Source organism: Schistocerca americana, chromosome 2, assembly GCF_021461395.2.
Source record: "Schistocerca americana isolate TAMUIC-IGC-003095 chromosome 2, iqSchAmer2.1, whole genome shotgun sequence".
Classification (NCBI taxonomy): domain Eukaryota; kingdom Metazoa; phylum Arthropoda; class Insecta; order Orthoptera; family Acrididae; genus Schistocerca; species Schistocerca americana.
The window spans coordinates 414,856,336-414,874,860 of NC_060120.1; positions in this window are offsets into that span (position 1 = coordinate 414,856,336).

Sequence of the window (18,525 nt, forward strand, 5' to 3'; positions counted from 1 at the left end):
TGCCAGCCGCTTCAACGGACGCAGGAAGGGGCGCCGACCTTCCGTCTCACGGCGTCGCAGCTCGCCCCGGCCAGACCGAAGTCGTGGGTTGCCTCCTGTTGCTCTCGTCGGCTGCGAACCCACTCCCCTTGGTATACGGCGAGCCCACTGGAGACGTGGCGAGCGCACATGCGCTGACGCTCAAGACGGACAGGTCATTCTGTGTCCAAGTGCGTGACCGACCAACCGATCGATCCGACCGCCAATGATGATTGCCCTGAACAACTCGAGCAGACTGGCGACCTAACACATACTAGCACTCCGGACAACAGACGTACACTGACAGTCCCACGCTGATCCGGCTGACCAACTAACCAGACTCGACGAGACTGACAGACTAACGCTTCTCAGACTGGCTGACCAACTGCCTCCAACTGACGGACTGACCGACTGCCGAGCTCATACCGGCCCTTAAATGCACGTGGACAGGCAACTTTTCCCCTTTCCCACCAGAGGGAGACACCAAGCTACGACTGCCACGGCGGCGCAACCGCCAGAAAAGGAGGGCGACTACTTCACAAAACGCGCTGCGGCGTGCTCTTCAAAATAGCAATTTTTACTACGGCTCACACTTCCACCTCCCCTTCTACTTCCCCTTTCCCAGCTTCCCCTCTACTAAGCCACGACACTTTCCTCAACATTGGCCAGTCATAGATGTTTTGATCTCTCAGAAACATCTTTTAAATTCCTTTTGCCTCACCACTTTCTTGAAAATAGGGCAATCAGAGCTTCTAAGCCAACGGGCGCGTGCGTGCACACACACATACACACACACACACACACACACACACACACACATATTTTGCTTTCATAATCATAGCCCAATATTTTAACGCCATCAATGTTAAACAACCAGTTAGAAAGCTTCCTACATTAAGAATGGGAGTGGGGTACGATATCATTCTCGTCCAGTCCTGACAGCAATTGTGTAACTGTCCGCCTTGCAGGTTCATGAAACCTTGAGAATACACATCTCAAGAAAAATGCTGAGATATGTAGCTTAGAATACACTGTGAAAGTTTTTCGCTACATTTACACATCTATAACCATCATTTTACAATGACATTTTCGTTATCGTAATAATGACATTTTTGTTATCATAATAACGTCTAGTTTGCAATTACAGTTTACATCTTATCTGTACCTGCAACACGGAGCTTATAATCCAGATTATTATAAAGCGTGTCCCAGAAATGTTGCAATAATCTTCAATGAGTTTTAGAAGTTTTCTTGAGAACAATTCGAAGATAGGAACCCATGTCTGGAAATGTCAATCAACAATGTTACAGAGCGGCGAAGTTACAGACACCAACGCCTGCCACTAGGCGACCCCATCAGCAGCAAAAGTGACTTTCAGTACCGACGAATCGTAAGTGGAACATTATGCAATGTTGTTTGTTATTCACTAACCGTTACTGATCATCACGTTCGTCATTGATGAAGATGGAGCTAGCTGCTGAGTAGAAAGGCCTTGTCTCCTATAAATGGGATGCTCTTTTGCCTTGTTGGATGACAGTTTCAGACAAGGATTTCCATCCATAGTTTATTTTTCTCCTGGAACCCTCCAAAGCCTCCAATCTTTTTCGGCATAGAGGAGAAAAATAAACAGGACATACAAACCGTTATCCACCAAGGAAACAATCACATTCACAGAAGACAAGGTCTGTCTACGCAGAGCTATTTCCATCTTCTCCATTGGCAGTGAAGGCAATCAGTAACGTTCATTAAATAACGAACAACATCGCGAGACGTTCCGTCTATGATCTGTCAGCGTACAAAGTCACGTTTGCTGCCGATGGGGTCGCCTAGTGGTAGACGCCAGGACTGGCACCTACTACTTCAACTCTCCGTAACGTTATCGGAGGATGTATCCGGACACAGGTTCCTACCCTTGATTTGTTCCCCAAGACACCAACTCCGTCTCTTCGAAGTTTGTTACAACATGTCTGGAAAACTCCATATTATAATGAAATGTAGGTTACAGTTTTCTCCATATTTCACAAGGAAATACGAGATCGCAAAAGGCCAATGAAGTTAACAGTATTCGACGCCCCACATGTAGTCTACCATGCAACCATAATATTAGCTCCTAATGGCAAATGGGGATGGGACTGTAGGTATCCAATGGTGAGCACAGCATGAGGCTATGGAGCATACTTGAACTTCTTAGTTCATAGAGTGCTAGTGGTGTTGATAAACAATTTAATGCAATGGAGTACTGTTTAAACCATTTTCAGGGATATTATTTATTTAAACAATTTGCAGGAGCCAAGGTAGTGCGGAATACGAGTATTATTTAATCAAACAATTTGCAGGGATGGATTTCATGCAGTTTATTTATTTCTAAAACCACGATACAGTTTTAAATTGACAATGTCACACAACTAGCGCAAAAAAAAGTTCACATTACCACACAACACTAGTAACAGACAGACTGAGACTCTACATACAGCGCTCACTTCAAATACAACTCGAAATAAATAAATAAATAAATATCTCTCTAACTCGAAAGAGAACAGTCGTCACTTTTCAAGTTTTAGCTGCTTGTTTGAAGGCACTAACAGAGAGAAAAAACTTTCTTGAGTCCTACAGCTACTGTGTTGTTCATCACTTTTCTGATATTTGCTGCTGGAGTCAGGGATGTTAAGGCAATTATTTTTTTTATTTTCCTAACTGTTCGAAGCACGTTGGTGTCCAAGAACAGACGGGAAAATCAGAACAATTACATATCTAAAAGTTGATGACGTGCTTCAAAACCCACAACAGATCGTGAAAACAACACACAACAGATCTGTTGTCTAAAGGATTCTCCTATAATTCGAGTCACTCATCTACAGACCAGAAAAATGGCTGGGGTGGATTTTCGATGTCGTGTGGCTGCTGATCTGGAGATGCTCTAAAGCTACAAAGGAGGGTTAGAGATAGCATCCTACCTATGCCAACCAGAGGAGGTTGGTCTGCCTGGACTTGTTCTAAACACTTGAACAAAGAAGGCATCATGTGATTCTCTGACTTCACGGAACTTTCTGTAGATGCCTTTTTCTACCCCTGCCTTATTCCTGTCAGTCTGTAGAGACTCCCACGCCCCCCCCAAAAAGGATGTCTTGTGATTCTCTTGTCTCATGGAACATGTAATGACAGTTAAACCCTGCAAAAGTGGCTACACATCATGAAACATGGAAACAATCGCCTGAGACACTTCTTCAATTACACTGGTCTGCTGCTGTCGAGGAAAGCTTGAAAGTTTCGGTGTGAAATCGATCTCCAACCAGGCTACATCATCACAAGCGATTGTAGCACCATACCATATCGACATAATTCACATTCTGCACCATACAAAATCATCACTTCTGCGTTCTGCATATAGCTATTGATCCCAGACACTCATACATATACTGCGGAGACGCACAGATCCCAAAAACTTAAGCACATGCTCCACATATAGTCTCAGCACCTAGGTATTCCCTGTATGGTTGGTCGGTCAATCACCATGGCCAATGCTCACGAGGCAACTGCCCCCATACATGCTGGCCTGAAGCATGACGATCAGAGTGCCCTCTGCAGACAGCAGTCCCTCTTTGAACCGGTGTACAAAGGCTGGTTTGGTTTCCCTGGCACAAAGGCGTTCTGCTCTGGCCGGCTTGCTGCCATGGTTTCTCTAACAGATTGAGACCATCTCTGGGATTACAAGAACAGTTGCTTTCTTAACTCTGTCGATGTGAAGTGCTTTGTCACTCGCTAATTAATTCACCGATTTCGAAACCAGTATCAGCTGCAATACCCGATTTTACACGACAAGAAACGACGAAATTGTGACACAGGGCAACACAGTAAAGTCAACTGTATCCCCTTACCCCGCCTGAATGGTTTGGGGGGCTCACGCCTTAAGCTGGAAATGTCCATTCGTTCTGGCCACTGGCTACCTCTGCAACGTGCTCCACTTTCCAGGCGGTGCCGTTCTAGGAAACCGGCCGCATATTCATCAGTCTAATTACAATTAAATATTACGATTGTAGCACCAATCTTGCGAGTGAAGTATCAGAAATACCTCCTCCTGACGACTGTGGCTCTAGAAATATCAATTTCCCACATACATCTGTATCCTCTGTATGACATGACATAATTTTCCATGTAAAATTTTTCATATGCCTCACAAGTATCGGCACATTGAATTCACAATTTTCCACGTCAGAGCTATACTTCCCTTACAAACGAACAGTCCCACCCACATTACTTTCTCTTCTCAAGTCGGAACATTGAACACAGTAATTTTACCAGAATACATACACATTTCAAACAAGCAGTGTGATTATTGTCTATATGAGTATAGCGTCTGAAAAAATTATGGTATGTCCACACACACACACACACACACACACACACACACGCACACACACACACACACACACACACACATACACCGACTAGGTGTATCGATTCTCCTCAGTTCTAGGAAATCATGTAACATTAGTTCTTCCACCCTATCAGATTCGAGAACAGCCTGGAGGTATTTTCAAACTGCGCTTCCGGAAGGTGCTGCAACCCACCACGGCTCGCTCAAACAAGTTTTGTGAAACAGATGCATCAGGCACTCTGTGGTAACCAAGAGCGCTCCCGCAGACGAAAGGGTTGGAAAGACATCACCGTTATTGGTAGTAAACATGACAGTCGATAGTGTGACAAAGAACATGTGGGTATCTGCTTAGAGAAGCTATGAGAGGAAGTTCTCCATATCCATTATGTTACAGACGTATCGCTGCCCTATTTGTACACTATAGGAGATGCAGTTGAATCCTTGCATTGGCGTATTGTTCAGATGATTTAGCAAATGAATCTGTCTGAACTTATGGTCGGATATACTCGTCAATGCGTTGAAATCACAATATTCCACGTTAAATCTATAGTCCCCATACGCCTAGACATACGTTACCTTTTGCAGGAATAATACCTCATCACTTCCCACATACGTCTAATGATATGTAGACACATTAACCACAGTAACGTTACATTCCAACAGCATAACATTAACGAGAAGTGGCATGATTAACATTTGTAGGTGTATAGTGTCCAAAAATTATAGCATGTCCACACTCACGCCAGCTCGATGTCGTTCCACACAGCCTGCCATAGCTTCCCAGTAATAAAACCCTCCCCCCACATCGTCATTTTCACATATTCGTCGAGGAGTAAACGACATAATTACAATTAAAAAGCCGTCGCATCGTTTATTGATGTTATGTTTGTTCTCTCGTCATAGTCGGTGTTTGCCAGAGCATGAAAGATTGATAACCGCAGCCAAGTCACTGACCCCTGCCAATTTTTTCGAAATCCCATTGCGTTCCAACAGCTCTGTTCCACAATCAGAAGGCTGTCTATTCCCCCACCCACCACTGATTAGGTAGAGAGCTATCACAATGAGAAAAATAGCGCACTAACCATGCAATGATTAGGCAGGCTGCACAAAGAAATTCGTAAGCATTGCACCTACAATTCTCGATATCGAATGACAGTCTATGTATTTCCCCCTACATGTCCCAATCTACTTTATGGATTACGACACTAGATATACGACAATGTAATTTTGTCCAGGGCTTCGTTGACAGCACAGTCTTCTTCTCTCTCTCTCTCTCTCTCTTCTCTCATTATTTCTGTAACATATAACAAACTACAAAAACTTCGCTAATATCACCCATTAGAAAACTCAATATGATTCTACCACCACTCTCTCTTCCGATATATCAGAAACAAATACCGTCTGCATGTTGACATAGACCACACGTGGTGATCCCATTAAATATATAAGTATTAGACCACTAAAGCAGGTGGCCAGTGATCTAAGTCGCTCCTAAGGATCCTTTGTAAAGTTTTTTCGCCTGTACTAGAGAAAGACCATATCCCAAAGACTGTCATTCACAATCGAGGGTCCTTGTGTTGTTGTTTCATAAGCAATTTGATACATTTTCTTTTACTGTAACACATCGAAGCAGTGTACGATACAGATGTGTACACATTCACACATTTCGACCCACTCACTCTCACAGGAAGCTACATCTTACATGGTGTAAACTAAGCTGCTCCAACAACAAACAGTATGGTTAAAATAAAAATCAGAGCCCAAGTTTCTTATCGACAAATATGTGAAAGACATCACAACATATGAAAACTGCAAGAGTTCGTCAGTGTTTTCAGATAGCTATCCGAAGGTGATGACCTCTACATTTAATGTCATCTTGCACAGTGACTGGGTACCAGAGTTCTGGTGTCCCGTTTCCAAAGAGATCCAGAGCATTGATTCCTCATATTGGTGGAGCACATTGCACCCAGGTGTATGACTACTGTTTTGGTGTCCTAAATGGTAGTCACCCTGACCTCCATATCTTTGGACACTGCATCTTTTATGTTTATGACTTACAATGCATAACCACATGTGGAACAAGGCGGTATTCTGCAGGAAGTATCTCATGATGGTATTAGTCATTGACATTACAGCATGGTTCTCATTTTCTGTGTCATTTCTAAACCACCCCTCCATTACTTTTCAAGGGCATATACGTGTGGAAATATCCGAACCCTGTTACGCTACCTACATCACATGACACTAAGACTGTTTCTTAGCACAGGAAATAGCCGTCAGCAGAGATAGAGTGCAGAAACTACATTCCTTAGCCGAAACACTTTTTAAATTCGGTAAGATTTTTATTACAGTTTGACATCCACCCCTGTGTGGATGGAGTCACAAAGCATTCTCTCATTCATAGGATAAAGTTGGAGATTGAAAGATCTCACCAACACCTATGACGGTTACCATACTAACAAACGAATCATATCCATAGCAGCACTCCGCCCTATATTTCGAAACGAGCTGTCCCTTCGGTCTCTAGATTTCACGTTTAGTGATGCGTCATACACGATCTCTCTAGATGCATGCATGCTGAGGAGATTATCACTCCTTGTTGGTGTGTAGTATATATGAACCTGATATCTCTGAGGATGTTCTGGTTATATAACAAACAATTAAGGAGAGAAAGTTGTGTATGGTTTACACATGAAGGAATTCCAGATAGAATAAGTTTGAAACATTTTACTTAAATCACCTGTGCTATCAATTCTACAGTAATATTGCATTGTTTGGGTTCCACACCAGGGATGTACTGGTAAGATGGACGTGATAGTATAACATAAAAATACATTCCAACACAGTTTTGCAGTTAAACATGCTACACTGTTAAAGTAATGTGGTTTGCGATATATTAGTGATATGGAATGCAATGCTGTCAAGACCCCAATGCAGGAAATATATTTCCAATACCCTACATACATTTTCCTTGCAACTTTTCTATCCCACTCACTGTTGTGAGAAACTTTAAGGAGGAGGATGCCGAGACAGGTTTTCCATCTGTTTGGTGGACCCCATTCATCACACATGCATTGGAAGTCCTGTGCTGACTGTGGTGTGAAGAGGTTAGCCGTTAACGATTTCAGTTAGACGGCGCTCTAAGTCACACACAGAACATGCAGTTGTATAGAAGCCGAACGTAGGACATACCACACAACTGAAACATCTTGAGAGAAAACGGAAAAAGGCGGTTAAACGTATGATAAATGAGCTACTGCAACATCTTCCTCTCTCTAGAATGCATCATTAGTCTACCATTAAATCATACCTTGTTACAACACCGTGAGCCGATTATTCCATCTACTTTTCATCATCCCTTAAAGCAGATCGACAACAATTTGGAGGCAGGTGGTTCCCTTTTCCAGGAAACCATTAAAGACAGCAGTCAGTTTGTATGTATCCCTATTACCTCAATACACATACAGTAGAATGTTGTTAAAAAACCATGCAGCGACTGTTCTGTAAGCTATTTGTTAGGTGACACTGCATAGTTGTGATTGTTAGAGAGTACTGAGAAGCACATTGTAAATACTGTTTGTTAGAGTTTAAAACACATGGACAGTCTTTCACAAGGTTAAACATACGATCCATTCTGTAGTTTTATATTACAGTCACCAAGCTGATAACACAATGCTCTTTAGCTAAGGACACTTTATAAAAATCTATAACGTGGTTGCCAATAAATTTGAGGTCACACCGGTGCTTGTAACCCACATATATAAATTCATTACTCTACATTTTGTGGTCATCCACGTTAAACCATCTATTCCAGTCGTCTTATCGCTGTCTGTGAAAAATGATTGCTTCCCTGGTTCCTGGTGCTTCTATGTCAACTTGTCTTATATTCTTGTTGCTGTCGCATACTCGCTCTCATGTGCAAGAGCTTTCCTTCAAAGCTGACATGTAAGTACTCCCTCATTCTCCCTCAATTTCCCCACATTTTGGCGTATTTTTCCTCTATTCATACGTATATTCCGTCAATTTTAGTAATTTTACCGATTTCGTCTCACTTTTGCTCATGTGACCATAACTTCTTCCCACAAATTCTAAGATTGCTTGTAAAAGTAACACAATTCCTAACACCTAGCGCAACTGCGCTATATTTCTGTGTGGAAAACCTGCTTCCGCACCCCTCTCCTTAAAGTTAATCGCCATAGAGACTGGCATAGAGCCCTTACATGCTGAATGTATGTCAGGTGTAGGAAATATATTTCCTGCATTGCGGTCTTAACAGTGTTGCACTCCAAGCGATTAATATATCGGAAACCATAATGTTATAACGTTATAGCCTGTGTAGCCTTAGAAGGGTGTGTTTATCATAGACGATCATGTCTGTCTTTCCAGTACCTTCTTGGTATGGAATCAAATGATTCAAATGGCTCTGAGCACTATAGGACTTAACTTCTGAGGTCATCAGTCCCCTAGAACTTAGAACTACTTAAACCTAACTAACCTAAGAACATCACACACATCCCTGCCCGTGGCAGGACTCGAACCTACGACCGTAGCGATTGCGCGGTTCCAGACTGAAGTGCCTAGAACCGCTCGGCCACACCGGCCAGCTGAAAAGCAATGGAGCGGTGGTTTAGCAATGACACAGAAATTGAGAACCATGCTGCAATGTCATTGACTAATAGCATCATTAGGTCGACGTGACGATAAGTTTTGTTGACGTAGAAACTCGTCGAGAATGATGGTTTGAAACTTGAGTAATTGAGTAAAATGCGACGAAATTACAGAGAACCTGGTAAAATTACGAAAATTGATGGAAAATACATAAAACTGATGAAAATACGACGACAGTGTGAAGGGTCGTGTGTACTTATACGCTCACCTGTGTGTATGAAAATGTTCCAGGACTCCACCAGTGGGGTTGACATCTGATGGTGCATATTATCTGTGCTTTGTAGGTTTATGCCCTGCAGAATACCGCCTTGTTTCACGTGTGGTTATGCATTGTAAGTCATAAATATGAAAGATGCAGTGTACAAAGATTTGGAGGTCAGCATGACTACTACCTGGGACACTGAAACAGCGATCATATACCTGGGTGCAATGTGCTCCACCTACTTGAGGAATCAATGCTCTGGAACTCTTCGGAAATGGAACACCATAACATCTGGTACCCAGTCACTGTGGAAGATGACATTTAACGTAAAGGTTATCATTTTCGGACAGCTGTCTGGAAACGCCCTACAGTGCCTTGAACTCTTCCAGTTTCTGTATGTTGTCATGTCTTTCACATTTTTGTCAATAAGAAACACCACCTCTGACTTTTATTTCAACCATACTGTGTGTTGCGTAAGCAGCTTAGTTTACAACATGTGATGTCCAGTTTCCTGTGAAGGTCAATGAGAAGAGGGGGAAAAAGAGGGGGGAAGAGGGGCAAAGAGGGGGAAAAGGGAAAAGAGGGGGAATAGGGGGGAAGAGGGGGAAGAGGGGGAAAGAGAGGGAGAGGGGGAAGAGGGGGAAGAGGAGGGAAAAGGGGTGAAGAGGGGGAAAGAGAGGGAGAGGGAGAAGAGGGGGAAGAGGAGGGAAAAGGGGTGAAGAGGGGGAGAGGTGGGAAGAGGGGATGAAGAGGGGGAGAGGGGGAAGAGAGGGAAGAGAGGTAACTGGAGGAAGAGGGAGGAAGAGAGGGGAAGAGGGAGGGCGGAGGAGAGGGGGAGGCATTTCCCAGAGGGGTGGTTGAGGAAGTGGATGGGGGTAATCAATTGATCAATTAATTAATTTTCATAATTAATTTCCTCTCAAATTTGTGCCAAAACTGGCTTTAAACCACTACTAGTGTCAACTTCCTGATGCACAGCAAATTGCAGATGAAATAAACTTATCCCATCGTTCTGTTAGGAATTTGCAACTTCGCAAGTCACGATTCAAGGAAAAAAAGGAATATGAAAGGAACTCTGGAAATTAGAGGTTCCAAGAGAGTTGTGTCAAGATCAACTAACATCAGTGCCTTAACACATTTGTATACAACTACGCCGACTGTTAATCTGTTTGGTAAATAGACTGGAAAGTTATTTATTGTTGTGCGAGAAATTGGAGATGCTCTGACCTTGCAAGGGCAGTAGGTAGTAAGTCACAGTAAACAAGGGAGGGGGGGGGGGGGTCAAATGGGCAAATGAGAACTACAGTTATTGTATGAACACTGCTTGGGCTGCAGCTAAGCCCTGAAGGATAGACAGTTTTACGATAAGACCTACGACAGTTCGACATTTGGTTGCATGCCATCACATTCCATCAGTTCTCATCATCCTATTACACAAATATAAATCTGTATGCACTCTTTAAGAGAGGGTACCTTGCTATACATCCTGCACGCTTTGTAACTGCCAAGAAGTTCACCTTCGATCTTAATCGTGCAAACCTTTGTAATCACGGTGGTGCTTCATTTTTCATTCTGTGATGACGATACAGGTTAATGGTTTGTTTTGAACATTTCTTGAACGTCCAAGAGGTCCATTTTGTGAAATGTAATACATGCATCTCCCGACTACCATTTTCTGTCGCCCTCCTGTCGGCGAATATTTACGATATTGCAGTGCCTGTTTTATTCTGCCGGCACCGGGAGAACAGTCGTGTGCAGGAATATACATAATGGATTTACGAGTACAGGTTGTGACACATGGTTGACGACATATGGCAGTTTGGGTATAGCCGCAAATAGTGCATAGATAAATGGTGCCGGCACGGTATCTCAGCGTGTTCGGTCACAGGGTTAGCTGCCCTCTGTAATAAAGAAACTGACTTACTGTATCATCGATGGATTTCAACAAGTAGCATACGACGCCCGCCTCCAACAAATACAAAGATTAATTACGAACAAAATGAGATTAACAAAGAAATGGTAAGGCGACCACTCGCGATAAGCGGGAAATCCGGGTTCGAATCCCGTTCCGGCACAAATTTTCACTGTCGTCATTCTATTCTACACACCAGTGTAAATCAGAGTAATCTGACATTTTGCATTCAAATAAGCACCACCCTTTGGGGACTCTTTGCTATTCCAGCTCTTTGATTACGACATGGCAGTGTCTGTGTTATTCCTAATTACGATGCGATGTTCTTTTCGACATGCATGCAAGACCAAAGGAACAGTCACTGCGGGGATTACATATTCGCAACTATGAATACATTTAATGCAATTCTTTGATTGGTGTTTCACTAGTCAGAAAACTTTTTGAAGCCTTATTTGGCGGCCACCGTTCATCCAACCAAACCTATTCGTCAGTTAAATTCTTAAATGGAATCACGTCTTTCTTATTAATCAAATTAAACTGTTCACCTTCAAGAACTACTTTCCCGTTATTTTCAACTCACCACGTTTTAAACATGAAACTCTTTTTACCACAGAGCACGTCAGAAAGTTAGTGGACTTTGTAAGCTAAATTTTTTTCACTGTGGTATCCCACTGCAATAGAGTTAGAAAATGATTAATACATTTCCATATTCGTCGCAATCACATCAACGTGTCATGGATTTATTTTTAGTGTTTTATTGTGCTCACGTTGTTACACTTTTCCAGTACGTTAATAGTTACAAAATAAGCTACGTAATTAATTAGGATGACAATGAAGACAACACTCTTTATGTTACGTATCAGCTTCCTTGAAGTTTACCTTCCAGATGTGACAAACTTCTGTTGTTCGAAATGCTTCTTTCTCTTCGATGCTAACAATCATCTGCATGTTTCATAACGGTATTTATTTACGTGATCAACAGTCAGACGCAGCTGTTTACTGATCCATTCCATAGATTCAGAAACCTGGAAACAACTTAAACTCTGAATATCCGTCACTGCACATAGAAGGCAATACTGTAAGGTTTATAAATATGAAGTCTGTCGCTTTGATTGTAACAATCATTCTATATCTGAATGTATGACCTACAGTTGTTTTAATTACGTGATTCAAAAATGTTCAAATGTATGTGAAATCTTATGGGACTTAACTGCTAAGGTCATCAGTCCCTAAGCTTACACCCTACTTAACCTAAATTATCCTAAGGACAAACACACTACCCATGCCCGCGGGAGGACTCGAACCTCCGCCAGGATCAGCCGCACCGTCCACGACTGCAGCGCCTTAGACCGCTCGGCTAATCCTGGGCGGCAATGACGTGATTTACCTGTAAATATGGTTTCTCTGCTTTGGGAATCATAAATTTGACTGGTTTGAATTGCGAACGGTCTACTAAATGTGCACTGAACTTCTATTTGGATTGAAAATTGCACAGACAGCACTGACGTACTACAATATAATGATGAGAAACAGTAATACTGCAACGTGCGTGCCCGCATCTCGTGGTCGTGCGGTAGCGTTCTCGCTTCCCACGCCCGGGTTTCCGGGTTCGATTCCCGGCGGGGTCAGGGATTTTCTCTGCCTCGTGATGGCTGGGTGTTGTGTGATGTCCTTAGGTTAGTTAGGTTTAAGTAGTTCTAAGGTCTAGGGGACTTATGACCACAGCAGTTGAGTCCCATGGTGCTCAGAGCCATTTGCAACGTGCGTAGCCTGTTTGATGGAGCACTCCACCAGAGGGCTCCCTCGCTCTGTGCAAGGGCTTCGATGCAAGCGCCTCTGGAGGCGTCCTCGAATGAAGGAGTGGAATGGAGAGCAGTTGGTTGATGGACAACAACCGAGATGGAACCTTATCTGGAATTTAGTGTCCCGAGGAACCGCACAATCTGTGCAGTCAACGGTAATGTCAGGTGCGGCCAAGCTGTCAAGTACGAGGGCAGTTCAATAAGTAATGCAACACATTTTTTTTCTGAAACAGGGGTTGTTTTATTCAGCATTGAAATACACCAGGTTATTCCCCAATCTTTTAGCTACACAACACTATTTTTCAACGTAATCTCCACTCAATGCTACGGCCTTACGCCACCTTGAAATGAGGGCCTGTATGCCTGCACCGTACCATTCCACTGGTCGATGTCGGAGCCAACGTCGTACTGCATCAATAACTTCTTCAGCATCCGCGTAGTGCCTCCCACGGATTGCGTCCTTCATTGGGCCAAACATATGGAAATCCGACGGTGCGAGATCGGGGCTGTAGGGTGCATGAGGAAGAACAGTCCACTGAAATTTTGTGAGCTCCTCTCGGGTGCGAAGACTTGTGTGAGGTCTTGCATTGTCATGAAGAAGGAGAAGTTCGTTCAGATTTTTGTGCCTACGAACACGCTGAAGTCGTTTCTTCAATTTCTGAAGAGTAGTACAATACACTTCAGAGTTGATTGTTTGACCATGGGGAAGGACATCGGACAGAATAACCCCTTCAGCCTCCCAGAAGACTGTAACCATGACTTTACCGGCTGAGGGTATGGCTTTAAACGTTTTCTTGGTAGGGGAGTGGGTGTGGCGCCACTCCATTGACTGCCGTTTTGTTTCAGGTTCAAAGTGATGAACCCATGTTTCATCGCCTGTAACAATCTTTGACAAGAAATTGTCACCCTCAGCCACATGAAGAGCAAGCAATTCCGCACAGATGGTTCTCCTTTGCTCTTTATGGTGTTCGGTTAGACAACGAGGGATCCAGCGGGAACAAACCTTTGAATATCCCAAATGGTGAACAATTGTGACAGCACTACCAACAGAGATGTCAAGTTGAGCACTGAGTTGTTTGATGGTGATCCGTCGATCATCTCGAACGAGTGTGTTCGCACGCTCCGCCATTGCAGGAGTCACAGCTGTGCACGGCCGGCCCGCACGCGGGAGATCAGACAGTCTCGCTTGACCTTGCGGCGATGATGACACACGCTTTGCCCAACGACTCACCATGCTTTTGTCCACTGCCAGATCACCGTAGACATTCTGCAAGCGCCTATGAATATCTGAGATGCCCTGGTTTTCCGCCAAAAGAAACTCGATCACTGCCCGTTGTTTGCAACGCACATCCGTTACAGACGCCATTTTAACAGCTCCGTACAGCGCTGCCACCTGTTGGAAGTCAATGAAACTATACGAGACGAAGCGGGAATGTTTGAAAATATTCCACAAGAAATTTCCGGTTTTTTCAACCAAAATTGGCCGAGAAAAAAATGTGTTGCATTACTTATTGAACTGCCCTCGTACATTACTTGTCTGGAAGGCAAGTGTGTCTTTACCCATTGGCCAGAAAAGTTGGCAACCACAACCAGATCCAGAAACAGTGGTGTTGCTATTCTGTAATATACGGAGCAATAGGAGTATTTTAGTGGCCACAATGTTTGGTGAGGAGCTGACCAGTTATCAGATTGAGATTATTATATACCAGATAGTGTGCATAGTGAAGACATCCCATGGCTGGTGTACGTGTTTTGAATACAATATTCCGACATCGGACAGTATGGCTGTGAGAACGCAAGAATGTGTTTTTTGTAGTGTGTCTTATCTCCACAGTGAGAGCATATTCTGCTATTCTGTTTGTTGTCCTGTTTTTAATCATGCTGCACGTGTACTCAGTTATTGTATATAACTGTTTTTGAATTATATGTTGCTGTTATTGACGACAGAGGAGTCGGCATTACTAGCCCTGTAGTATTTAGAAGTATTAAATTGCTGGTGGAGCGTGTTAGTAGTAGAGGCACATGCTGCCGTGGTATTATTCTTTTATTGTACTGTTTTTTATGATTGCCCAATTGTAACGTGCTACGGGCAGAGAATGTGTTATGGTGCTTCCTGTTGTATTGTTCTTGGTTGAAGCCTACTTGTGTGGCGAAGAGGCTTTAACATATTTGAGTTTTGTATGTATTTTATTGGTTAGGAAGTTTATTATTTGTTTTGTTTTTATGTAATGCCCATTTTTACACAGGCAGTAGGTCAGGGAAAAATATTTTTGTTTATTATTAGTTGTCTTATGTCATTGTGTTTGTGTGAAAGTATTTATGTTGTTAATAAATTCTTTTATAAAGTAGGCCCTCACCTCACAACCCCCAGCCCAAAGCCCAAAGCCCTACAATTGGTAGCATAGCGTAGTTGTGCATTGTGCTGACTTTGTGTCCGTAACTGTGGATTTAAGTGTTTAGCAATTGTGTCTTGCTTTACCTTGTGGTGTTATAAATATGGGTGCTAGGGAGGTATCAGGCACAGAGTGGCTGCGCAAAGACAATATACCCCATGTGCTATTCATTCGAGAGTGAGCCGCTGGAAGCACTGTCTTCGAATTTTCGCAGCAACTTTGGCAGGTGAGCAAGCCGTTGCAGTTGATAGGTGGGAGTGAACGCAAGTGAATAAGAAACATCTACGTCATTAGGTTGACCCTCGGTGAGAGAGGAACAATACTGCAATTTTCCGAAAGGAAGACACCGTGAGCAGTTGCATAGGTTAACGGCTACGGCTACACATTATGTACAGAGGATTAATGATTTGTTATTTTTAAAGAAGTAAGGAGGAAGCAGGCAGACAATGCAAATTACAAAATAGACAGGAAGGGAAGAGGTTGAAGTGGGTGATTTATTGGCTGCTTAATCATTGGCGTGAAGCCTACTTTCATAGCATATTCGCTGTTACAGGAGCTGCAGAACTGCATGCACAAAATATGCGATTATTCTTTTGTTACTGGTAAACCTATATTAAAATATTATCCGCGTTCGTCGATATGTATACTAGCCACGGAATTTAACAATATTGTTTCAGTTATGTTACACAATATAACATCTCTAGTGAAATATAATTCCAAAGACTTTCCAGACGATTTGTTGTCATCTCGTAGAGTCGGGTGTACTGCTGGTGGTCAGCGTCTTCCCAACACGATAGTTCGACGTCGTAACTCGGCGTCTTCATCAGGTGTTCCCTGAGACTGGTTGACGAGCTGATCTAGTCCCATATTTATGCCTGGGCGGTATGTGGCGCTCCCTGTACCGTCCGCGCCCACTGTGGCCATTTCTGGCGGTGGTATCATTTATTAGGCGCTCCATCTTCGGTCTGCGCCCGTTGCGACTCTCTTCTGAGGTAGCGGACATCCCAAGGCGTTGCGTACTGGGCACTGTCATGGTTCTGTTGAAGTTCCTTATGCTGTCCGCGACGGCGGCGAGTTTCTTTCGTGGCCGAGCCATTCTCCTGGCCTTCTGAACCCGGTATGCGCCTGTGTGGTGCGCTTCCTGCGGCATCCGGCTGCTGTTAGAGCTGCATACTATGACAGCCATCCTCCAAGGAGTTTGCTGCCGCCTGGTATCGCGCATGCCGTTCTGTTCCGTTATAATACGATGATGTCTGTGTCCGATTTATGCTTCTTTACAAGAATTTATAATTGCCTCGTGGCACTAGCATATACAGATACACTCAACAAACCTATGGCTCATAATGTAAATAAATAACATCTGACTTACATATCGCTCGCCATGCAACAAGATTCCAGTGAATAGTTTCCTTCAATCAGCTTATCGCATTGAACATTACCAGAGAACATCAATGACTGCCGGGATTTCAATCTTTGATCACCTTCTCACCAATCAGTCAGTTCTCTACGTGAACAAAACGTGATTTTCTCTCTTACTGAGTGATACTGATTCAAATGGTTCAAATGGCTCTGAGCACTATGGGACTTAACATCTGTGGTCATCAGTCCCCTAGAACTTAGAACTACTTAAACCTAACTAACCTAAGGACATCACACGCATCCATGCCCGAGGCAGGATTCGAACCTGCGACCGTAGCAGTCCCGCGGTTCCGGACTGAGCGCCGGAACCGCTAGACCACCGCGGCCGGCAGTGATAGTGTACCGTTCCACAGACATTATTCTTTCAAAATACATCACCAGCAGCTTTCTTTAATTCACACATGTTTTGACCCATGTACAGTGTGGGGTAAATAAATGTGGGGTGGTGAACAAAGTTCCAGGGTACAAAGAAACACAGCAAAGGAAAGGAAATACATTACTAACCTGACTACAGCAGATGTTGAACGTGACCTCCATTCATCTCATGACACGTTTGGTCAGCAACTTGCTGAAATCGAATCGAAGTTGGACAGCTGGAACTACCGCTGTCTCATCCAAAATGTTCTGCTGCAGTTCTTGAAGACATTGAGGGTTGTTGCGAAACACATTAGACCTAAGGGCTCTCCGCACAAAGTAATCGCACACTGACAGGTCAGGTGACCCGAGTGCCCCCTATGGCAGCGACCAGACTGTAGGTCCAGGTGTAATACTCGTCTGCATGATCGACGTGATACACCGATCTCTTGCGACAGTCGACGAGTTATTTTGGTAAGTCAAGCATTTTCTGGTGAACTGCAAACACGTTTTCTGGTGTGTTGGGCGCTTCGAAAAGTTTTTTGGCTTGTTCAAAACAGATCCTGTCTGATTCCATTTTCGAGTTAAGCGTTGCATGGTACACTTTGGTGGCACTTTGACACCATTAAACTTCTCATCAAACAACTGACCACACCGTTTCCACGGTTTTGTTGTCATGTAACTTTCCACAACGGACAACCGCTGTTCCACTGTCAGTACCATCGCCCCTTTTGCACTCCTGCACTCACATTGGCACAGCAAGAACTATGCTCTGAAGCGGCGCGGATTACGTGGCGGGCGTACACGTAGTGTGCGCGTCACGTGGTGTAGTTACAGTGATATATTCATATCCAATCTATTCACTCGTCCAGGCCACTTTTTATTTGTCCCACCCTGTATATGGTGTAGTGAATTGTACACCCTATTACGTGATTTGTTTATTCGTTTTAGTCTTATCACTTATTGAAATCTGTGGATCTATCATGAGCCTTACGTCTGTCGCGTTTTTTATTAGGCACGAGGCAATTCATTTTTAGTACATAGGGATAGTTTAGTTACTTGCACGTTCCATGGATCGTAATTGCGACATCTCACTATGATGTGGAATGAGTCAGTTTTATAAATATAGTATGCTTTCTCTCTTAAGAATATTTCAACTTGATGACCCTTTATGATTGCCTTAAGCACCCTTTTTTATTACATAGAGTGAATTATAGGTAACCATATTCAGTCTCTCTCCCTATACACCACACACACACACACACACACACACACACACACACACACACACACACGGTATTATTTCATTTTCTTTCAGTAGAATTAGTTGCCAATCAGATAATATTTCACTCTGTCTGAAGATAGTTTCATTATCTGCTGAG